The sequence below is a fragment of the Mustelus asterias genome, chromosome 11 (genome assembly GCF_964213995.1).
Source record: "Mustelus asterias chromosome 11, sMusAst1.hap1.1, whole genome shotgun sequence".
Taxonomy (NCBI): domain Eukaryota; kingdom Metazoa; phylum Chordata; class Chondrichthyes; order Carcharhiniformes; family Triakidae; genus Mustelus; species Mustelus asterias.
Window position 1 is genome coordinate 9,032,178 of NC_135811.1, and position 21,260 is coordinate 9,053,437.

Below are 21,260 nucleotides of genomic sequence, written 5' to 3' on the forward strand. Positions count from 1 at the left end.
TCAAAACCCCACCGGGGAGAGATGATGCCCTTTATATAAAAAAAGAGAGACTTCGGAATATTTGCAATTGTCATTTATCCCTGGACACCCCCAGTAAACAACATGCACGGTGACATTAATCTCAGACATCCTCGCTTTAAGGCTGCAGATGACAAGGGAGCATGTGACAGGGGAATGGGGGGAGGGAGGGTTTGAGTTGGTCATATGATCAGTTTCACGGAATCAAAACAAACCCAGTAACAACACTGAAGAAAGAGGGGGGTTGGAAATGAAGAATTGGCTTTGAGGATCTCAGGTATAAGGAACTTCTAGGAATCTGCTACAAAGTGAGTGCATTGTATCCGAGTGTGTCAGTTTCAGGCTGGTCAGTTTCAGGGCTGGCCGGGTTACAATGTTGCTGCTTGTTGTTATTGTTGCAATCCTACTGATCTGCCGACTGGGCTTCTTCGCTATATATAGGTGCAGACATGAGTAAGCGTTGTTGGTGCACTTTAGCTTACAGCTGGCAGTCTCTTACCCCCGCCCGCCCCCAGAATCTCCCTCTGTAAACCCAGTGTTGTGTCAGACGTCCTGTTTGTCTGTTCCCTTCCTGAGTCTTAACCTCCCTGCCATCGGATTGGGCTCGACTCGATACTTGCCTGATATTTGCGAATAGGAAACTCTTTTTTAAAAAATATATATATACATATTGAAGCCCTGTACAACACCAGATTAAATCCGAAGAGGTTTGGTGGCTTCGTACAGTGAATTGCTGCTTGTGTTTTATTAATAAAGCAGCTGACATTCCAGGTTTCAGGTATATTTCGCGTCGGAGCCCTGGCCGGGAGGCGGAAATCGGCTTTAGATTAGAGCTGAGGGAGCCGAGCAGTCAAACTGGAGGCCGTTTCCTTAATTAAATTGGAGTCGGTTTAAAGAGCCACTGCCTTCGCGACGTGGGGACGTGCTGGCTTCTGTTATTCTCTTTGCAAAGTGCAATAGTGTCAATTGCAAAGTACAAATCCAGGAGGCCATTTTATCCAACTTGCCACAGAAGCGGATGTCCCCTTATGCAACTAACTGTCCCATGAATTATTCCAGAGTCTTCCTGCTTTCTACCCAAAGACGTGTTTAACTCTTTCTGAAGAAAGTGGTGAACTGGTCTATTGCCAGTGTTTCCTGCAGTTTATGGTTTACCTCCCCGGATGTTTATCTGAAGAACTCTCTTTTTTAAAAAATAGACTGTAATTTGTAATATTTTGTAAATATCTCTGCCCCCTGGATGCTGTGAATCAGCCTCAGTGGCTTTCCTTGCCTGATGGTTGCATCAACTTTTGTCACTTGCAATATTGTGACTCATGACAAACCACTCACTTGGTTTTTCTTTATCCAAACGTGCAAAAAGAAAACTCTTTCTTCAGAAGACAAAACTGCAGAATTATTCTTGTTCTTTATCATCACAGTGATTGGGTGGCACAGTGGTTTGATTCCCAACTTGGGTCACTGTCTGTGTGGAATTTGCACATTCTCCCCATGTCTGCGTGGGTTTCCTCCCACAGTCCGAAAGGTGTGCTGGTTAGGTGGATTGGCCGTGTTAAATTGCCCCTTTAGTGTAGGTTAGAGGGATTACCGATGGTGAATGTGTGAGGTTACAGGGATAGGGCCTGGGTGGGATTGTTGTCAGTGCAGGCTCGATGGGCCAAATGGCCTCCTTCTGCACTGTAGGGTTTCTATGATTCTTTCTCTGAGATGTATTTGAGCTTGGATTAAAGAGCTTTGTGCAGAGATTCTATACTGGACAGCTCATAATTCCTGAAATTACACAAAATGTTGCAGATTTTTGTTATTATAAGGGCCACCAATTGTGTTGTAGAGGTCCATTTGCAAAGTGTTATTCCAGATGAATAGATGACCCTGAATAAAAGCAAACTTAATTCACCGGTTGCAACGCAAAATGTCAATAATTAAGTGGTGAGGCAGGAGAAAGAGAGGGAGAGATAGGAAAGGAGTGGGCTCAAGAGGAAGGATGGGAGGGGGATGTGAATCACTGGAAAGGGGTAGAAAAATGCATCGGGATAATGCTGGGCTTGAGGGAGAGAAAGATCAATGCTGTCATAGAAGAGGAAACAGAAAAAGATACAGAACTGTGTGTTACGTAATAGAGGAAGCAGACTGCAGTGAGAAGAATGCATGAATGAGGTGGAATTAAGTTCACGACAATGACTGGAGAAAGAAGAATAGAATCAATCTGGAACATGGTTAAATAAATCAAATGATCGTGAGAGGGAGAGACAGAAAGGTAAAGGGGAGAGAGATTAGATAACTGGAAGGGCAAGAGGAGAAAAAGAGATCACGTTCTGTCGGAGTTTAGAAGAATGAGAGGTGACCTTATTGAGACATATAGGATACTCGGAGGGATTGACAAGGTAGATGCTCAGAAATTGCTTCCCCTTATGGGAGAATCCAGGACCAGAGGGCACAATCTCAGAGTTTAAAGTTTATTTATTAGTCTGACAAGTAGGCTTACATTAACACTGCAATGAAGAATGAAAATCCCCTAGTCCCACATTCCAGTGCCTGTTCGGGTTACACTGAGGGAGAACTTAGCACGGCGATTGCACCTAACCAGTACGTCTTTCAGACTGTGGGAGGAAACCCATGGCAGACACGGGGAGAATGTGCAAACGCCACGCAGACAGTGACCCAAGCCGGGAATCGAACCTGGGTCCCTGGAGCTGTGAGGCAGCAGTGCTAACCGCTGTGTCACCGTGCCGCTCCAAGCTAAGGAAGAATTTCTTCTCTGAGGGTAGTGAATCTGTGGAATCCTTTACCGCAGGGGGACTGTAAGGCTGGGTTATTAAATATATTCAAGGCTGAGATTTTTAATCAGTAAGGGAATCGAAGGTTATGGGGATAAAGTGGGAAAGTGGAGCTAATGATTATGTCGGAGCAGTCATGATCTCATTGAGTGGTGGAGCAGACTCGATGGACCGAATGGCCTAGTTCTGCTGTTGCATCTTGCGGTCTCCTAAGTGAATGAATGCAAAGGAGAGAAGATTGGGGTGGTGGAAAAGGGGGAGAGACATTAGGATAGGAGTTGAGGGAAGAAAGGGAAATTAGGATGATAATTGGGAAATTAGGATGATAATTGGGAAAAGCTATCAGAACAATAACTGGAAGACGTGGATTGTCTTTTAAAAAGCATTTAGACAGTTACATGGGAAAGATGGGTATAGAGGGAGATGGACCAAATGCGGGCAATTAGGACTAGCTTAGTTGTTTAAAAAAAAAGGGCAGCATGGATAAGCTGGGCCGTAGGACTTGTTTCCGTGCTGTAAACCTCTATGACTCAATGAAAGGAATGATTGGGCAGGGGAGGTAGAGAGATGGCGGGAATGATTAGAAGAGAGGAAGTGTGGGGAGAGAGAGGGAGAAATGAGAGATTAATCGTTACGTTTGGTAAACAGCTGCATTAGTAACATGCAATGGCCAGGACCATGGAATGTAAAGTTGACAGACCCTGGATCTTTTTTAAATCTAGAAATACCTACATCCCAATAATGGGAGGTCAGACAGCAGAGGGTTGGAATCTAAAGCAGGCAGTTGCTGAGAGATTCAGCATCATGAGGACTGAGATGGTGTGGGGGGCATTATTAGAGAGTTGGAAGTAGGTGATCTTTGTGGTGGAGATTACGTGGGTCTGGATGTTCAGTTCGGGGTCAAGTAGAACGTTGAGGTTGCTAACCATCTGGTTCAGAGTGACGCTGGCCAGGAAATCAGTGGTGAGATTACCGGTTTTGCTTCTTAACATAATGGTTCTGTTCTTTGCAATGTTGGAAATGTAGAAAAAAGGAGCAGAGGAGGACATTCAGCCCTTCAAGCCTGCTCCGCCATTCATTATGATCATGGCTGATCATCCAACTCTGTAACCTTTTCCCACTTTCCCCCCACTCCATATCCTCTGATACCTTTAGCCCCAAGGGCTACATCTAACACCTTCCTGAAAACATACAACGTTTTGGCCTCTACTGCTTTTCTGTGGTAGAGAATTCTACAGAATCATAGAATCATAGAATCCCTACAGTGCAGAAGGAGGCCATTCGGCCCATCGAGTCTGCACCGACCACAATCCCACCCAGGCCCTACCCCCACATATTTTACCTGCTAATCCCTCTAACCTACGCATCTCAGGGGCAATTTTTAACCTGGCCAATCAACCTAACCTGCACATCTTTGGACTGTGGGAGGAAACCGGAGCACCCGGAGGAAACCCACGCAGACACGAGGAGAATGTGCAAACTCCACACAGACAGTGACCCGAGCCGGGAATCGAACCCGGGACCCTGGAGCTGTGAAGCAGCAGTGCTAACCACTGTGCTACCGTGCCGCCATTCTAGGCTCACCATTCTAGGTGGAAAAAATTTCTCCTCATCTCAGTCCTAAATGGTCGACACCATATCCTCAGACTGTGACCCCCTGGTTCTGGACTCCCCCCACCATCGGGCATATCCTCCCTGCATCTACCCTGTCTAGTCCTGTTACAATTTTATAAATTTCTATGAGAGCTCCCCCTTTTCCCCAATTCTTCTAAATTCTAGTGAATATAATCCTAACCGACTCAATCTCTCCACATAAATCAGTCCTCCCATCCCAGGGATCAATCTGGTAAACATTTGTTGCACTCCCTCCAGAGCAAGAACATCCTTCCTCAGATAAGGAGACCAAAACTGCAAACAATATTCCAGTTGTGGCCACACTAAGGCCCTGTATAATTGCAGCAAGACACCGCTGCTCCTGTACTGAAATCCTCTCGCTATGAAGGCAAACATACTACTAGCTGCCTTTACCTCCTGCCACACCTGCATGCTTATCTTCAGTGGCTGGTGTACAAGGATAGCCAGGTCTCATTGCACACTCCCCTCTCTCAATCCATAGTCATTCAGATGATCTGCCTTGCTGGTTTTACTACCAAAGCGGATAACTTCATACTTATCCACATTTATACTGCATCTGCCGTGCATTTGCCCATTCACTCAACTTGTCCAAATCACACTGAAGCATCTCTGCATCCTCCTCATAGTTCACCCTGCCCACACAGCTTTGTGTCATACCGAAGGAACTTGCGATACTCGAGGAGGGGAGGGGTCCAGCAAAGTTGTGTAGAGGTGGAACTCAATGTTATGATTGAGATATATGGAGTTTTCCTAAATGGGGTGTCAAACAATGTGAGACAAAGACAGGAGAATGGAGTTAAGTTGCAGATCACCTTGATCAAGTTGAGGTCCGAGGGGCTGAATAGCTTGGGTCAGAAATTTTCCAAAGAGTGTACCAATGGAAACTCACCCCATGTCTATGGTTGATGCCGCCAAGTGCTCGCCGGCGTATGAGGAAGAGGAATAAGTCAGGAAGAGTTCCAGAGGTGTGGCAACAGGCAGATCTTTTAGCTAGGTTTGGGTAGGTAGGAGTGAAACCAAGTGAAGGCAGTCTCACTAAACTGTACAATGGAAGAACGGCATTGAAGGGAATGGTAGGTTTGACTCTTGTCAAGAGCTTCAGATAAGTAGGAAGAGTTAAAGTCATGGAGGATCTCGCCTCTGACTTTGATTTAGCGCTATGACAGGAGCAGAAATCTAATTGAAAGATTTAGACGTGGCATTGTGGGAACATATTTCAGAGGATTTGATAGCATGTTAAAGGATTTTGTAGGGAATAGGGAGGCTGGCAAGGGGTTAATAGTTGGTAAAAACGTGTGAGATTTGAGGAGTGGGATGAAGGCAGTTCTGAAAGAAGGAAGAAGTTGCTGATGATGGGCAGTCCCAGTTACATGTCGGCTTGTGTTGAGAAGGAGGTTGAGTGGGTACTGGAGCTGGTTTCAGACAGCAGGTCAGTCATGAGGGGAGATGGAGGTGAACAAACAGGGTCAAGTGTAAGACTGGCATGATGTTTGGCTTGGTGGTAAATAGGGGCAGTGTGGGGTGGCGAGGAGAGTGGGCAGCATCAGCCGGGGCAACTCCATGGATGGTTTCAATCTCAGTGACAGTAAAGTCCGCGAGCTCCTCGCACATACAGGTGAGGGGGGAGAGCGGGAAAATGGGTTTTAAAACAATTGTTGGGAGCAGAGAAAAGAACAGGTCATCTTTGCTCTTCAAGATGATCCTGGAGTACTGCCTGTCTTGGCAGAGCAGAGGGAAACCCATCAGATCAGAGGATTCCGGCTCAACTAAGTGGTTCACCGGATTGATTCCAGGGATGAAAGTGGCTGTCATACGAGGAGTGGTTGAATAACTTGGGCTTGTACTTGCTGGAGTTCAGGAGAATGAGGGGGGATCTGATCGAGGAATATAAAATACTAAAGGGGATTGATAAGACCTTGTGGGACAGTCTAGAACGAGAGGTCATGGATCTAGAGTGAGAGGAGGTAGGTTCCAAACTGAGGTGGGGAGAAACTATTTCTCAGGTTTGTGAAACTGTGGAACTCACTGCCCCAGGGTGCAGTGGAGGCAGAATCAATCAACAGATTCAAGAAAGCAATAGATATGTTTCTGATGGAAAGCGGGATAAAGGGGTGGCACAGTCTTTAGCCCTGCTGCCTCACAGCTCCAGGGGCCCGGGTTCGATTTCCAGCTTGGGTCACTGTCTGTATGGAGTCTGCACATTCTTCCCGAGTCTGCACATTCTTCCCGTGTCTGCATGGGTTTCCTCCCGGTGCTCCAGTTTCTTCCCACAGTCCAAAGATGAGTGGGTTAGGGTGATTGGCCATGCTAAATTGCTCCTTAGTGTCCTGGGATGCATAGGTTAGAGGGATAGTGGAGTAAATATGTGGGGTTACAAGGGTAGGACCTGGGTGGGATTGTTGTTGGTGCAGACTCGATGGGCCAAATGGCCTCCTTCTACACTGTGGGGATTCTATGGGGAGCAGGCAGGAAAGTGGAGTTGAGACCAGGATAAGATCAGGCATGATCATGTTAAATGGTGGAGTGGGCTTGAAGGGCTGAATGGCCTACTCCTGCTCCTGTGTTCATCTATTATGCCGAAGTTTGTGGCCATTGGATATGAGTGATAGAGAAAAGCATCCATACCGGGGGAGGACGATTACAATGGGGAGAACCTTAAAGGTTTTACTGGGGGGAAAATAGGACCAAAGATGAAGCTAAATGAGTAGATCAACAGCCACAGACGTAATAGCAAGTGGAAGGTTAGACAGAGTGGGCAGTTTATGTGATGTGCAAGTTTATGTGATGTGATGAGAGAGATTGGTAAACTTTATAAGTTGAGCGATCAGGATAGTTACTGGAAGAGGGAGAGAAAGCAACATAATGACTAGAATGTTGAGCAAGAAATAATCATAATGATAATCAGAGAGGTCAAGGATGTGGGCGGCACAGTGGTTAGCATTGCTGCCTCACAGCGCCAGGGACCCGGGTTTGATTCCTGGCCTTGGGTCACTGCCTGTGTGGAGTTTGCACATTCTCCCCATGTCTGTGTGGGTTTCCTCCGGGTGCTCTGGTTTTCTCCCACAGTCCAAAGGTGTGTGGGTTAGGTGGATTGGCCGTGCTAAATTGCCCCTTAGTGTCAGTGGATTAGCAGGGTAAATATGTGGGGTTACAGGAATAGGGCCTGCGTGGGATTGTGGTTGGTGCAGACTCGATGGGCTGAATGGCCTCCTTCTGCACTGTAGGGATTTTATGATTCCGTGTGCATGTTGCCGGCTAGACCAGACTGCCCATCCCTAATTGCCCCATGTGAAGGTGGTGGTGAGCTGCCTCTTGAACCACTGCCATCCATGTGGTGTAGGTACACCCACACTGCTATTAGGGAGGGAGTTCTAGGATTTTGACCCAGTGACATTGAAGGAATGGTGATATATTTTCAAGTCAGGATGGTGACTTGGGGGGGAATTTGCAGTTTGTGTACCTATGGCAATATTCATAAAAAGGGGATAGTGATCTGGGTAATAGCAGGAAATAAAGGGGTGGCGGGGGGGGGAAGCGGTAAAGTCTGAGTTTATCAAAGCCTTTATTGACTGTGTCCTAGGTTGTAGGAAACCCTGTTCACTAAACATTCCTCAGTGCAACGAGCAAGGCTTCAGTTTTTACGGTTCTCTTCCTTGTTTTAATTCATCCTTCTCCTTGAACCTCCTTATCTCTTGCAACCTCAGGCAACTCGACAACCGGCTGAGCCCTCTGTGCTCCTCCAATCCCGGCCTCTTGCACATTCCTGATTTTAATCACTCTCTCGTTGGTAACTGTGTCCTCATTTCCTTTGAGTCTAAATTCTGGAATTCCCCTCCTCATTCTCTATATCTGTCTCTGCTTTAATGTGCCCTGCATCAAACTTGGTTTGAGGACTGCTCCTATGAAGCACTTGGATACGGTTTACTCTGACAAAGATGCAGTATAAAGGTATTATTGTTGTATTGACTGAAAGGGAGAGAGAGAGATTGAGGTATTAATCAGAAAAGGTGGAGAGAAAGATAGATTTGAAAAAAATGACTGAAAGGGAGCGATCTGGGTACAGACTGAAGGAGCAACATCTGGGGAATGACTGAAGGAGGGAGAGATAAAGATAGTGGCTGGAGGAGAGAGAGGGACATGGTGAATGACTGAAGGAACAACAGATGTGGAGAGAGAAATTAAGATATTGATTGGAAAAGCGTGAGCGATCAGTTTCTTACTGAAAAGGAGAAAGTGAAAGCAGTGCCTTCTGTCAGTCTGTATCACAAGCAGAAACTGAAAGTGAGGACATTCAGGAAAAGTGACTCAGAATTCCTGGAAATGTATAACACAAAACAAGGATTGCTGGCTGTTTTGGGTATGAGTGTTTAATATCCTGTTCTTGTTATCCCACATCCTGGTCTGTGCAGGTACAGTCGTACTGAAGCAAGCGCTACCCATAGAATCCCTACAGTGCAGAAGGAGGCCATTCAGCCCATCGAGTCTTGCACTGACCACAATTCCATCCCGGCCCTATCCCTATAACCCCATGCATTTACCCTAGCTAGTCCCCCTGACACGAAGGGTCAATATAGCATGGCCAATCCACCTAATCCGCACATCTTTGGACTGTGGGAAGAAACCGGAGCACCTGGGGGAAACCCACGCAGACATGGGGAGAACGTGCAGACTCCGCAAAAACAGTGACCCAAGCTGGGAATTGAACTCAGATCCTTGGCGCTGGGAGGCAGTAGTGCTAACCACTGTGCTGCCATGTGGATTGAATTCTTCCTGTTCAATCAGCACCGTAAGCTTTCAAGCCCTTTCGAAACCAATTCCTTAATTCACCTTTGGGGATGCATGTTACATGAAGGGAGAGGATGAATTTAACTCTTAAAAAGATACAAAATCTGAATTGACCCACCGATGAGTATTAAATCATGGCTTGTTGTTTAATGAATGTTCCAATTTTTTTTGAATTGAACTAACAGAAAGCAAAGAGTGGGGGTAAATGGGTGTTTTTCTGGTTGGTGATCAGTGACTAGTGGTGTGCCTCAGGGATCAGTATTGGGACCGCAATTGTTTACGATTTCCATCAATGATTTGGAGTTGGGGACCAAGTGTAGTGTGTCAAAATTCGCAGATGACACTAAGATGAGTGGCAGAGCAAAGTGTGCAGAGGACGCTGAAAGTCTGCAAAGGGATATAGATAGTCTAAGTGAGTGGGCGAGGGTCTGGCAGATGGGGTACAATGTTGGTAAATGTGAGGTCATCCATTTTGGTCGGAATAACAGCAAAATGGACAATTATTTAAATAGTAAAAAATTGCAGCATGCTGCTGTGCAGAGGGACCTGGGTGTCCTTGTGCAAGAATCACAAGAAGTTGGTTTGCAAATGCAGCAGGTAATTAAGAAGACAAATGGAATTTTGTCCTTCATTGCTAGAGGAATGGAATTTAAAAACAGTGAGGTTATGTTGCAGCTGTATAAGGTGCCGGTGAGGCCACACCTAGAGTACTGTGTACAGTTTTGGTCTCCTTACTTGGGAAAGGATATACTGGCAATGGAGGGGTTGCAGAGGAGATTCACTCGGTTGATTCCGGAGTTGGGAGGGTTGGCTTATGAGGAGAGACTGAGTAGATTGGGGCTGTACTCATTGGAATTCAGAAGAATGAGGGGCGATCTTATAGAAACACATAAGATTATGAAGGGAATAGATAAGATAGAAGCAGGGAAGTTGTTTCCATTGGCGGGTGAAACTGGAACTAGGGGGCATAGCCTCAAAATAAGGAGGAGCAGATTTAGGACTCAGTTGAGGAGGAACTTCTTCACACAAAGGGTTGTGAATCTGTGGAATTCCCTGCCCAGTGAAGCAGTTGAGGCTACCTCATTGAATGTTTTTAAGGCAAGGATAGATACATTTTTGAACAGTAAAGGAATTAAGGGTTATGGTGAGCGGGCGGGTAAGTGGAGCTGAGTCCACGAAAAGATCAGCATGATCGAGGGACCAGATGGCCTACTCCTGCTTAGTTTTTAATGTTCTTGTATTCTTATCCTAATCCAGTTCCATCACAGAAGTGAACATTTGATTATGAGATGTTTGGACACTGCCCCTTATTTGTGAAGTAATGGGGTAGGTGTTTAAGCTATATTTAAATAGGAGGGTGGCACGGTGGTACAGTGGTTAGCACTGCTGCCTCACAGCACCACTGACCCGGGTTCAATTCCGATCTCGGGTGACTGTCTGTGTGGAGTTTACACGTTCTCCCCATGTCTGCATGGGTTTCCTCCGGGTGCTCCAGTTTCCTCCCACAGTCCAAAGATGTGCAGGTTAGGTGGATTGGCCATGCTAAATTGACCCTTAGTGTCAGGGGGATTAGCAGGGCAGATAAGTGGAGTTATGGGCATAGGGCCTGGGTGAGATTGTTGTCAGTGCAGACTCGATGGGCCGAATGGCCGCCTTCTGCGCTGTAGAGATTCTATGATAAAGAAAAGCAAGATCACCCTTGAACAGTTCTGAAGAAGAGTCATATGGGCTCAAAATCTTAACTGTTTCTCTCTCTACAGATGCTGCCAGACCTGCTGAGATTTTCCAGCATTTTTTGTTTTGATTTAAATAGGTTAGTTTGTAAGTTAAATTATCTATCGTAGTTTAAGTCCCATTGTTCGGGATAGATTAATCAGAATATAGTTTAACATAAATATGTTTGGTTTATATAAGTAACTTGAAGCTGCAAAGGAAGGTTGGAACCGATTTGTACCTGGTTCACTGGGGAAAAAAATAAGTATTGTAACTTTAAGAATTGTCAGTCATAATTCAGTCCTGATTAAAACGAAATACCTTAATTAGAAAGCAGAGTGATGTTTGACAAACCCAACTAAACAATAGCCTCTGTCAAATTTGGTACATATTAGCCATATGGATTCTAAATATTTTAGTTTCTCATTGTTTGAAATTAGGGATGTGGGGAATTGAAGAAACATTTCTATAATTAACTCTGTATAAATCTGGAATAGAGTGGTTACACCACAGAAAGAGGCCATTTGGCCCATCGTGGTTGTGGCAGTTCTCTGGAAGAGCAATTGACCCAGTGCCAATCCCCTGCCTTTTCACCATAGCCCTGTAAATATTTACTTTTGGTTTTATTCCCTTTTTGACTCAATCTGCCTCTACCACACTGTCAAGCAGTGAATTCCAGATCCTAACAACTGTTGCATGAAAAGATCTCTGCTGTCGCAATGGTTTGTTATTTTGCCAATTACCTTAAGTCTGTGCCCTTCACCCCTCCACCTGGGGGATACTTTCTCTCCATCTACTGTCTCCAGACCCCCTCATCACTTTGAATATCTCGACCAAATCTCATACCTTGTTTAATTTTCTAAATTCCATTGCTATACTTTTTATTCATCCATGGGGTGTGAGCATCCCTGGCTCGATCAACATTTATTGTCAATCCTTAATTTGAGAAGGCCGTCATGAGCTGCCTTCTTGAACCACCGCAGACCCTGTGCTGTCGTTACACCCACAGTGCTGTTAGGGAAGGTGCACCAGGATTTTGACACAGTGACAGAGAAGGAACTGTGAAATGGTTCCAAATCGAGATGGTGTGTGGCTTGGGGAGGGAAGTTGCAGATTGTGGTGTTTCCATGTATCTGCTGCCCTTGTCCTACTAGGTAGTAGAAGTCCCGGGTTTGGAAGGTGCTTTAGAAGGAGCCTTGATAATTTGCTGCAGTGTATCTTGTGGACGATGCACACTGCTGTCACTGTGCGTCGATGGTGGAGGAAGTGAATGTTTATGGTGGGGGATGATGGGGTGTCAAGCAGGCTGCTTTATCCTAGATGTTGTCAAGCTTCTTGAGTGCTGATGAAGTTGCACTCGTCCAGGCAAGGGGAGAGTATTCCATCACACTCCTGACTTGTGCCTTGCAGACAGTGGATAAGCTTTGGGGAGTCAAGACATGAGTTACTCTCTGCATAATTCCCAGCCTCTGACCTGCTCTTGCAGTATTTATATGACTGGTTCAGTTCATTTTCTGGTCAATGATAACTCCCATGATGTTGATAATGGGGAATTCAATGATGGCTATGCCATTGAATGTCAAGGGGTGATGGTTGTATTCTCTCTCTTGTTGGAGATGGTCATTGCCGGCACTTGTGTGCCACTTACCAGCCCATACCTGAATATTGTCCAGGTCTTGCTGCATATGGACATGGCTTCAGTATCTGAGGAGTCATGAATGGTGCTGAATATTGTTCAGTGATCAGAGAACATGCCCACTTCTGACCTGATGATAGAAAGAAGGTCATTGATGAAGCATCTGAAGATTATTAGTCCTAGGGTGCTATCCTGAGGAATTCCTGAGTGACATCTTGAGGCTGAGAATGATTAACCTCCAACAACCACGAACAACTTTCCTCAGGTAAGGTATGATTCCAACCAGTGGAGAGGTTTCCCCCTGATTCCCATTGATTCCCAGTTTTGCTCGGACTCCTTGATGCTACTCTGTCAAATGCAGCCTTGATGTCAAAAGCAGTCACCCTCACATCTTGAGTTCAACTCTTCTGTCTGTTTTGGACCAAGGCTGTAATGAGATCAGGAACTGAGTGACCCTGGCAGAATCCAAACAGAACAGGGTATTGCTAAGTAAGTGCCACTTGACAGCCCTTTCCTTCACTTTGTTGATGATCGAGAGTAGACAGGGACATAATTAGCTGGATTGGAATTGACCTTTTTGTGAACAGGTTCAAAAAGGTGCAACAGCTTCCACATTGCCAGGTAGATAGATACCTAGGGGGAGAGAGAGAGAGGGAGGGGGAGATAATACCAGTAAGGCGATGGCCAGTGGTATTATCGCTAGACTATTAATCCAGAAACTCAGTTTATGTTCTGGGGACCCAGGTTCGAATCCTGCCACAGCAGATGGTGGAGTTTGAATTCAATAAAAAATATCTGGAATTAAGAATCTACTGATGACCATGAAACCATTGTTGGAAAAAAACATCTGGTTCACTAATGTCCTTTAGGGAAGGAAATCTGCCGTCCTTACCCAGTCTGGCCTCCATGTGACTCCAGAGCCACAGCAATGTGATTAACTCTCAACTGCCCTCGGGCAACTAGGGATGGGCAATAAATGCTGGCCAGCCAGCGACACCCATGTCCCATAAATGAATAAAAAATATCTGTCATAGCTGTACTGGAACAGCTTGGCTCGGGGTACACCTAGTTCTGGAGCACAATATTGTTAGAGCCTTTTTAATATCCAATGCCTTCAGCTATTTCTTTATATCACACGGAGTGAATGAATTGACTGAAGACGGACATCTGTGGGACCATGGGGACTTCAGCGGGTTGTGGGGTCTTCAGCAGGAAGTGCCCTGTGGGAAGGTGGGGATATTTGTGAAGCCTCCTCCTCCAATGAGTAGTTTACTTGCCCACTGCGAGGGTTGGCAGGGCTGGGCATGCCATTGTCCATTCGGTGCCCAGGTCGATGTTGGGTGGTCTGTCTGCTTTCATTCCTTTTAGCAGTTTGATACGTTGCTTTGGGTCTGGAGTAATGATGTGGAGATGCCGGCGTTGGACTGGGGTAAACACAGTAAGAGGTCTCACAACACCAGGTTAAAGTCCAACAGGTTTATTTGGTAGCAAAAACCACTAGCTTTCGGAGCGCTGCTTCTTCATCAGGTGAGTGGGATTTCAGTTCACAAACAGGGCATATAAAGACACAAACTCAATTTACAAAATAATGGTTGGAATGCGAGTCTTTACAGGTAATCAAGTCTTAAAGGTACAGACAATGTGAGTGGAGAGAGAGTTAAGCACAAGTTAAAGAGATGTGTATTGTCTCCAGACAGGACAGTTAGTGAGATTTTGCAAGCCCAGGCAAGTCGTGGGGGTTACAGATAGTGTGACATGAACCCAAGATCCTGGTTGAGGCCATCCTCATATGTGCGGAACTTGGCTATCAGTCTCTGCTCAGCGATTCTGCGCTGTCGTGTGTTGTGAAGGCCGCCTTGTTCTCCAAGGATCTTGGGTTCATGTCACACAATCTGTAACCTCCACGACTTGCCTGGGTTTGCAAAATCTCTAACTGTCCTGTCTGGAGACAATACACATCTCTTTAACCTGTGTTTAACCCTCTCTCCACTCACATTGTCTGTACCTTTAAGACTTGAGTACCTGTAAAGACTCGCATTCCAACCATTATTTTGTAAATTGAGTTTGTGTCTTTATATGCCCTGTTTGTGAACTGAAATCCCACTTACCTGATGAAGAAGCAGTGCTTCGAAAGCTAGTGGCTTTTACTACCAAATAAACCTGTTGGACTTTAACCTGGTGTTGTGAGACTTCTTACTGGGTCTGGAGTAACCCAGAGCAGGGTGGAGGGTCGTGAACTGATAGTGCCTTTTACAATTGATGAACTTGTCCCCATGTTTATTGTTGAATTGAATGCACCAGCTGCCGTGGTGGGATTTGAACCCAGGGATTAACAGTCCAGTGGCATTGCTACTCTGCCGCCACCTCCTTCCTATAAATCATTAAAATGCTGGATGCACAACTTCTGGTTTCACATTGAACTTAGTTTGAGTAACATTATTAAAGCGCGGGTGGATACTGCATCATTCTGTATATCTGTCCCATGGCTGATATTAAAGTGATGATTCTGTTTTGGGATTTGAAAGCAATATCGGGAATGATTCCCGGCTGTAATTCAGGATGGGTTGAATTGAAAAGTTTGCCTTTTTATTGGGAGGCAGCGGTAAGGAATTAGCTGCAGTGATACAAGCGGCTGGGGAATTCCCCAAGCGGAGCCGCTCCACACCCGGCACCGGGAGCCCTCAGCGGGTGACCCATTCTAACCCGAATATCCGCCTGAAACTGCGCCAATATCACCCACTGACTGAGTCTCTGTCGCTTTCCTTACTCCCACTGAATTTCTCTTTGATTTGATCGTTTTCTCCTCTTTCTGTCTTAACATCTTTATCTTTCTCTCGCTTTTCTCTCCCTTTTGCCTTTTATCTCTCTCCCCTCTCTCTCTCTTTCCCTTTCTCTCCCTTTCCCTTTCTCTCTCTTCCTTTCCCTTTCTCTCTCTCCTTCCCTTTCTCTCTTTCTCTCTTTCCCTTTCTCTCTCTCTCTCTCTATCCCTTTCCCTCTCTCTCCCTATCCCTTTCCCTTTCTCTCTCTCTCCCTTTCCCTTTCTCTCTCTCTCTATCTCTTTACCTTTCTCTCTCTCTCTCTCTATCTCTCTCTCTCTCTCCCTCCCTTTCTCTCCCTCCCTTTCTCTCTCTCTCTCTCTCCCTCCCTTTCCCTTTCTCTCTCCCTTTCTCTCTCCCTTTCCCTCTCTCTCTCCCTTTCCCTCTCTCTCTCCCTTTGCCTTTCTCTCTCTCCCTTTGCCTCTCTCTCTCTCCCTTTGCCTCTCTCTCTCTCTCCCTTTGCCTCTCTCTCTCTCTCCCTTTGCCTCTCTCTCTCTCCCTTTGCCTCTCTCTCTCTCTCCCTTTGCCTCTCTCTCTCTCCCTTTGCCTCTCTCTCTCTCTCTCCCTTTGCCTCTCTCTCTCTCCCTTTGCCTCTCTCTCTCTCTCCCTTTGCCTCTCTCTCTCTCCCTTTGCCTCTCTCTCTCTCTCCCTTTGCCTCTCTCTCTCTCTCCCTTTGCCTCTGTCTCTCTCTCCCTTTGCCTCTCTCTCTCTCTCCCTTTGCCTCTCTCTCTCTCCCTTTGCCTCTCTCTCTCTCCCTTTGCCTCTCTCTCTCTCCCTTTGCCTCTCTCTCTCTCCCTTTGCCTCTCTCTCTCTCTCCCTTTGCCTCTCTCTCTCTCTCCCTTTGCCTCTCTCTCTCTCTCCCTTTGCCTCTCTCTCTCTCTCCCTTTGCCTCTCTCTCTCTCTCTCCCTTTGCCTCTCTCTCTCTCTCCCTTTGCCTCTCTCTCTCTCTCTCCCTTTGCCTCTCTCTCTCTCTCTCCCTTTGCCTCTCTCTCTCTCTCTCCCTTTGCCTCTCTCTCTCTCCCTTTGCCTCTCTCTCTCTCTCCCTTTGCCTCTCTCTCTCTCTTCCTTTGCCTCTCTCTCTCTCTCCCTTTGCCTCTCTCTCTCTCCCTTTGCCTCTCTCTCTCTCTCTCTCTCTCTCTCCCTTTGCCTCTCTCTCTCTCTCCCTTTGCCTCTGTCTCTCTCTCCCTTTGCCTCTCTCTCTCTCTCCCTTTGCCTCTCTCTCTCTCTCCCTTTGCCTCTCTCTCTCTCTCTCCCTTTGCCTCTCTCTCTCTCTCTCCCTTTGCCTCTCTCTCTCTCCCTTTGCCTCTCTCTCTCTCCCTTTGCCTCTCTCTCTCTCCCTTTGCCTCTCTCTCTCTCCCTTTGCCTCTCTCTCTCTCTCCCTTTGCCTCTCTCTCTCTCTCCCTTTGCCTCTCTCTCTCTCTCCCTTTGCCTCTCTCTCTCCCTTTGCCTCTCTCTCTCTCCCTTTGCCTCTCTCTCTCTCTCTCTCCCTTTGCCTCTCTCTCTCTCTCTCTCCCTTTGCCTCTCTCTCTCTCTCCCTTTGCCTCTCTCTCTCTCTCTCCCTTTGCCTCTCTCTCTCTCTCTCCCTTTGCCTCTCTCTCTCTCTCTCCCTTTGCCTCTCTCTCTCTCTCTCCCTTTGCCTCTCTCTCTCTCTCTCCCTTTGCCTCTCTCTCTCTCTCTCCCTTTGCCTCTCTCTCTCTCTCTCCCTTTGCCTCTCTCTCTCTCTCTCTCTCTCTCCCTTTGCCTCTCTCTCTCTCTCTCTCCCTTTGCCTCTCTCTCTCTCTCTCTCTCCCTTTGCCTCTCTCTCTCTCTCTCCCTTTGCCTCTCTCTCTCTCTCTCTCTCCCTTTGCCTCTCTCTCTCTCTCTCCCTTTGCCTCTCTCTCTCTCTCTCCCCTTGCCTCTCTCTCTCTCCCCCCCTTTGCCTCTCTCTCTCTCTCTCCCCTCTTTCTCTTTTCTTCTTGCTGTTTTTTTTTTTGTTTTTCATTCTCTCTCTCCTCTGTGCATGTTAATTCTCTGCCTTCCCCTCCCTTCCACTCTCTGTGTGGGTCTGTGTGTCTCTCCTTGTTTGTTGCTCTGTGTGGGTCAATATCTCCAGTTATTTGCAATAGTTACAGAATATTGTCTAAAAATTGCCCGCACTTTAAACCACAGCTTGTGGGGAAATAGGTTTTAAATTGCAAAGCAGTGGTAACAAATAAGCTTACCGTGTTTTCCAATTCACATACGGAGGTGACACTTCGGAGTGGGGGGGGAAGAGATTATTGTTTGATACTTGTGACATTGACATATGTATCTTTCTCTAGGCTGGAACCCGCCTGTCACAGCATCAGGATTAACAAAATAACTTTCATTGCAATGTGGAGGAGATTCAGAACGAAACAGCCACGCTGATGGTAAGTAGCTACTTGGTGATTTTTTGATTTTTATTAAGGGAGAAGATACGTATTGTAGCTCAGTGGTTTTCTGCTGGTGTGATGTACCGTGGGAACTGAGCAAGTGTACCGTGAAATATTGTACAACGGTAATGAAAATTAATGTAAAACAAACATACCGTTTCATCTTGAACAATATTCAACCCAATATTCCAAATTACAGCTCAAAACTTGTGAAAATTAATTGCCGTATAGTTTAAAAGTGAGGTTTCGGCCTTTTGAGTCTAAAATGTGAACATTCCAAAAGGCAAACTTGAGATGAGGTGATAGTTTTTACTCATCACCATAGAAACCAAGCAACGCCGTTCGTGCATTTTTTTTTTATTGATAGTAAAACAAGACAAAAACTAGACAGGCAGTGAAACCCTATCCACATTTTTTTGGATATATTTTGTACCCCGATCTAAGAAGAAATGGATAAGTTTGTTGTCAAAAGAGGCAATTACTCCGCTTATTCAATTATTGACAAAACATCTGAACCCCAAGAGAGAAAAGAAAGCAAGTGTTCAGAGATGGTATGATGAGAGTAATCTGGCCTTTGGCTTTCCATGGACAGGAGATGCCACTTGCCCCTTACCTGAATGTCTCGTCTGCAGAGAGAAGTTGGGAAACGCTGTGGTGGTAATATGAAATTCTTAACATGAAAAGGCAAAAGTCAGGCACCTGAACTGAGTGCTGTGTGTGGAACGGTTGAGTAGCATGAATAGTTAGAGTTGAGTTGAACAGATTTTGAAAATCTGTCTGTACTCGCGGTCGCAGACAATGGGCGGGATTTTATGGTTTCGCTCGGGCAAGATCAGAAATTCCTGCCTGAGGTCAACAGAGATTTCTGTTTTGGACCTTCGGAAATCAGAAACACAAAGGGACTTGGGAGTCATTGTTCAAGATTCTCTTCAGGTTAACGTGCAGGTTCAGTCGGCAGTTAGGAAGGCAAATGCAATGTTAGCATTCATGTCGAGAGGGCTAGAATACAAGAGCAGGGATGTACTTCTGAGGCTGTATAAGGCTCTGGTCAGACCCCATTTGGAGCATTGTGAGCAGTTTTGGACCCCATATCTGAGGAAGGATGTGCTGGCCTTGGAAAGGGTCCAGAGGAGGTTCTCAAGAATGATCCTGATATTGTTTGTATCGTTGAAGAGCTTGTCGTATGAGGAACATTTGAGGACTCTGGGTCCGTACTTGTTGGAGTTTAAAAGGATGAGGGGGGATCTTATTGAAACTTACAGGATACTGCGAGGCCTGGATAGAGTGGACGTGGAGAGGATGTTTCCACTGGTGAGAAAAACTAGAACCAGAGGGAACAATCTCATGCTAAAGGGACGATCTTTTAAAGCAGAGATGAGGAGGAATTTCTTCAGCCAGAGAGTGGTGAATCTGTGGAACTCTTTGCCTCAGAAAGCTGTGGAGGCCGGGTCATTGAGTGTCTTTAAGACAGAGATAGATAGGTGCTTGATTAATAAGGGGATCAGGGGTTATTGGGAAAAGGCAGGAGAATGGGGATGAGAAAAATATCAGCCGTGGTTGAATGATGGAGCAAACTCGATGGGCCGAGTGGCCTAATTCTGTTCCCATGTCTTACGGTCTTATGACCCTCGCCCACTCCGATTCTGTGATGGGCGAGGTGATAAAGTTCTGGCCAATGCATTCAGTGGGGGACAATGAAATATTGATGTACTTGATCCTTAGTTATCCTGTTGTCTGCGCTATGTTGCAAACCTCCCGAATAAGACCGTAAGCGTAGTAAATGTGACATTTTATGATCAATTGATTCAGCTGAAAAAAGTGTGCGGGCCACGGAATTGTTTGTATCGTTGAAGCGTGATGTGTGACTGAACAGGTTGGGGACCACTTGAGTAGATTGTTACATCAAAGTACTGTGGCTTTGACCTTTCTGCTTTAAGAGCTGAGGCTATTTATGCGAATACCACGAGGAGGAAAGAGTAGGTTAAAGTTCACTGGCTTTGACGTTTTGGGCCTTTCAGTGTCTGGATGTTTCTGTGGGTGTTGTTGAATGATGCAGAATTTCAGCTTGTCTATTGCTGAGTCAAAAAGCTCTATTCAATGATATCCCTTCAGACAGGCTTTAGGAAGGCTGATACTGCAAATGCTTAATGCTGACATTGTGCTGTTTACCCTCTGATAATATCTACTTAACTCAAACAATCTAATATTTATTTTTTGCTCGCATCAGCTTCCCTCTTTGCTTTATTATTTCGCTTCACTGAAATTGCCGGAAGATATATCTTTGGTGGAAAAATGTTCTTGAATTTTTATTTGTAGAGTCCAAAGATGTGCGGGTTAGGTTGAATTGACCGTAGTATCGGGGGATTGGCAGGGTAAATGTGAGGGGTTATGGGAATAGGGCCTAGGTTGGATTGTGGTCGGTGCAGACTCGATGGGCCGCCTCCTGCATTGTAGGGATTCTATTCTATCCTATGAATACTCCAGATGTTTTTTTAAAAGTGAAATAGCATCATCTGTGCCTCCTTTTTCCCCCCCCCTCAACCTTTCTCACTCTCTACACCCCCATTCTATCCCCCCCCGCCCCCCTCCCCCGCCCCCCTCCTTGTGTGTTGTGATCAACAGGATATGCTTGTGGTGGAATTCATTGTAGAGGTGTATTACAGATCAGGCAGAGTTCAAGTTGCTCTGGCAACATGCAATTTCACATGCAGTTTGCAGTCTTGTATTGTGAAGGCAGAGGCTCCAACATTCTTTCCATCATATGGCCAACCAGGACTCTCACCCGTTCTTATTTCCTGGCAATGGCACATGGTGGAAAGACCGGCACAGTGGTTAGCACTGCCACCTCGCAGTGCCAGGGGGGTCCGATCCCCAGCTTGGTTCACTGTCTGTGCGGAGTCTGCACGTTCTCTCCGTGTCTGCGGGGGTTTCCTCCGGGTGCTCCGGTTTCCTCCCACACTCCAAAGATGTGCTGATTAGGTGCATTGGCCCAAACAGGCACCGGAGTGTGGCGACTAGGGGAATTTCACAGTAACTTCATTGCAGTGTTAATGTAAACCTTACTTGTGACACTAGCAGATCTTTTTTAAAAGTTTATTTATGAGTTAGGCAGGATTCTGACTTGGAGGCGTTCAGTCATAATCCGTGTCTGACCGTGTTATGAATGCATCTCCCTTGGCCATCAAGCTCTGGGGTGAGGCTTGAACCCGAGCTTCTGACTCAGATGCCCACTGCACCACAATACCACGCTCACTATAGGAAAATGCAAAATATTTTAAAAGGGGGCAAACAAATCTAGCAAGGGACGATTGCTTAAATGGAAAGGATAATGTGCGAGAAATGCAGGAGAGATTGGGTCAACTGTATTCACCGAAACGTAGAAGGAGGAGGGACCTCATTGAAGCTTATGACCTTCTGACAGGGCTGGACAGACTGGATGCAGGGATCTTGTTTCTTCTGGCTGGAAGTTCTAGAACAAGGGGTCATT

The 21,260-nt window shown here is 46.1% G+C and overlaps 1 protein-coding gene across 4 annotated transcripts in view; it reads left to right on the forward strand.

The window, feature by feature from the left end:
* Positions 1-217: 217 nt before the first annotated feature.
* LOC144500355 (CREB3 regulatory factor-like) overlaps positions 218-21,260 on the forward strand; it is a 126,388-nt gene continuing 105,345 nt past the window's right edge. For 2 of the 4 annotated variants that reach the window (XM_078223111.1, XM_078223116.1), the window contains exons 1-2: positions 218-326; positions 17,681-17,770. The gene's annotated coding sequence lies outside the window, so the exon portion shown is untranslated. The remainder of the gene's footprint in view (positions 327-17,680; positions 17,771-21,260) is intronic. The other 2 variants (XM_078223112.1, XM_078223114.1) reach the window with 2 other exon arrangements.